A 3,165-nucleotide genomic window follows, 5' to 3' on the forward strand; every position below is an offset into this window, starting at 1 on the left:
CATTCGCCAAAACCGAAGCTTGCGAAAACAAACGCGTGAGGCAAAGAAGGATGAAAGAAAAACATCAACCATAAATTTGTAAATAAAAGTCGGATTACGTCTATAATGACTTAGTAACTCTAGAGAGAGAACTAGAGTTTTCACTTTAAGTAAAAAAAAAAGAAAGAATTTTTCATAAGCAGCGATAAGTGTAAGTGCAGTACAAAGATGTTAAGAGTCAAATAAACAACAATAAACTTTTATTGTTAATGATAAAAGAAAGGCGATACGGGAAAAATTTTCAATTACCGAACACTTTTGTATTTTCTCTGAATGTTTATGTGTTTTGCGTGTTATTGTATGTCGTGTTTGAAATTAGAAAAGGATCGTTTTAAATGCTCCCAATACATTTTGCACTCGATATAAGCGGAAAGCAGACACGAATTAGTTCCATCGTTTGCCATGACTCGTTATAAGCGGAGGAGAAAAACGTGCGTACAACTTACTTACAGTGACTCGGTATAGACGCTTCTCTCGCGACGACGAAACGTTGCGGACGGCGGATCTAATAAAAGCGAGCGCAGCCAGAGGATGCAGGCTGGAGACTAAACGTTTTTCTTCTTTCCGCAGACCGTGGAGAGTCTCCGAGTGATTTCCTCGGGTATACAAAGCGCGAATTATCAAGGAAGGACGGGCCGCCTCATACAGAGTCGTTATCGATATATATCCTACACGATATTGCCCTTCCTCTCCTCCCTTTCTAATCTTGCCTAGTGCAGCACAAAATGCGTATGCACTTCGGACGCGCTTACGGGGACCACACGGTGCCTCCTCTTCTCTCCCTCTCCCTCACGCACTCCTATCTACCTACGTATATATAATGTAACCGCGTGCACGCCTCATGCGACGGACATGCCGCACGCGGAAGACGCAATAAAAGAAAAAAGAAAAAAAGAAAAAAAACGGGGAAAAAGAGAGAGGCGCGAGCGCGCGTGCACGCACACACGCGCACACATACGCACGCACGCCAATCGTATCACGCACTCCTTATTTCACGCACCCTTATTTCACTCCACCCCGCCCCCCGTTGCTGATTGCACCAACGTGGAGGACCATGCGCGCCCGCAAATAAGCCGCACGTTCTCCAGCACTGCGAGAGGCCCGTCCGCGCCGCGGGAATCAGAAAACCTCTCTTCCTGCCTGCCCGACGACCACTGACGCTTGCACCATGCCGTTGGCTGTACGGCTCGGCCTAGCCCGTCACGCGACGACAGTCATAGGGGTGGTGAAGTGAGTTCATACGTCTGTGAGTTTCCTCCTTCCTCGTGTGTGCCAGTTGGGGCACCAATGGCGTAACCTTCGCTAAGGCCACGATCATGGCCGCCGTCCCAGCAAGTTTCACGTAATTCTTCTCGCAAGAAGATACCGAAATTATAAGCAGGCAGATCGAGAACTGCACCGGAAGAGTGTAAAGGAATCAAAATACGGGGCTGTTATATATGTCAAAACTTGAAGGCGTGCAAACGTAAAGATTTTTAGATCAATTTCAGCTTGATGCGAATTCTTAATGTCTTCTCAATCGCACTTGTGTATTAGGACTCCGGTCTAAAGTCCACGATCGGAGAAAAAAATCGAGGGGAAATTCGGACGCGCTTTTAAAACAGTTTGGAACAACTTCGATATGCTGAGAGAAAGAAAGACGGAGAAAGCGTGGGTGTATGCAGTATTCTATACCATGACACTTTTATATACAAACTACGAAGAGGGATGCTTGCACCGATGTTATATTTAGGGAGCTGCTGCTCGTATACGTTATATATTTCAAAACTTTCAACAAGTTAGTCGTATATTTTGTGAATGCCGACGCTTTAATTAATACAATTATACGAAGAGCGAATAATTTTACCGTAGCGTCTAAAAATTCAGCTGACAACTGAAAATAATTTCGTTTAACCATAAGAATAATTATACGTAGGAAACTCAAGCATGGTGAGTAATACTACCAAAAGTTTCGACATTGCGTATACCAACAACCCATTTAATAAGAGTCCTACACAATTATATGTCTAAATTTTTAGCAAAACCTAAATACTTGAGCAAAAATCATACGTTGGTTTAAATCATGCTAAAATAAGTCCGGACAGAAGTTGACAATATTTTTTATTCACAAAAAATCTTTCTAGTCCGAAAACTGCACAGAATGTACGATTTTGGTGAAACATCTAAAAATATAGATCCGAAAATAAGTTTGTCATCACAAAATAATTATTAGAATGCTCTAATTGATTACTAGAATATAAAAATTATTATTGTTATTTAATTATAAGGAGTCTAATTTTATATTTTTTTTTTTCAATTATTTTATAAAAATTAAAAGTTTCATTGTGTGATCAACGTTTAAATATTCTACATAATTTTTTGGACGATCTAACAAAATTATTTTCAGACCTAACCTAGTTAGACCTTTTTATACCTTTACTTTGTAAAAAGTAAGAGGTATAAATACATATAATCGATGATATTAATTAAAACGATAGATAGTAGTAATGACAGCGACAAATCAGTTCAATTACGCGAATTGTCGTATAATAAAACCAACAACTTTTGTAATCAAATTAAGGATGAAACCGCGGAATCATTCCCGGTAAGATTAGCGTGATTAAAAAAAAATCACACAGTCACAAGCCGATAAAACTAATGAACGAGTAGAGCGTTAATGTCTCGATTACAATTAAAGCGATTCCGATTTTCGGCCTCTCGTCGAATCCGATTTTCTTTCTGGATGTCACAATAACGCGCGAGAGCGCGCGGCCGGAGGAAAATATGTAAAACTTACGCCATTGTGCGCGTAAGCGTATATACGCGCGTGTGATAGTGAGGCGCGTTTTCGGCGCATCGCATCGCTACACGCGCGCTGTACGCACAGCACACGCACTTATTCGCCTATATGCCCGCACTATCGGCCAATCACGCGGCTCCTAGGCCAATATCCTGCGGGACATATCACGCGCGCTTGTACGCGCATATATACAGCCGGTGCACGCGCGTGTGCGTGCGTATTTACACACGGTGCGATGCACGGAGACTATTCCGCCGCAGTTCACGCACCCACGTCTGCTTCCCGCACGGTAAGGCCTAATATACGCGTTCGTGCGTGAGCGCGCGCGCGCGCGCGCACCAAGAAAC

The sequence above is a fragment of the Cyphomyrmex costatus genome, unplaced genomic scaffold (assembly GCF_001594065.2).
Source record: "Cyphomyrmex costatus isolate MS0001 unplaced genomic scaffold, Ccosl1.0 scaffold176, whole genome shotgun sequence".
NCBI classification, from domain to species: Eukaryota; Metazoa; Arthropoda; class Insecta; order Hymenoptera; family Formicidae; genus Cyphomyrmex; species Cyphomyrmex costatus.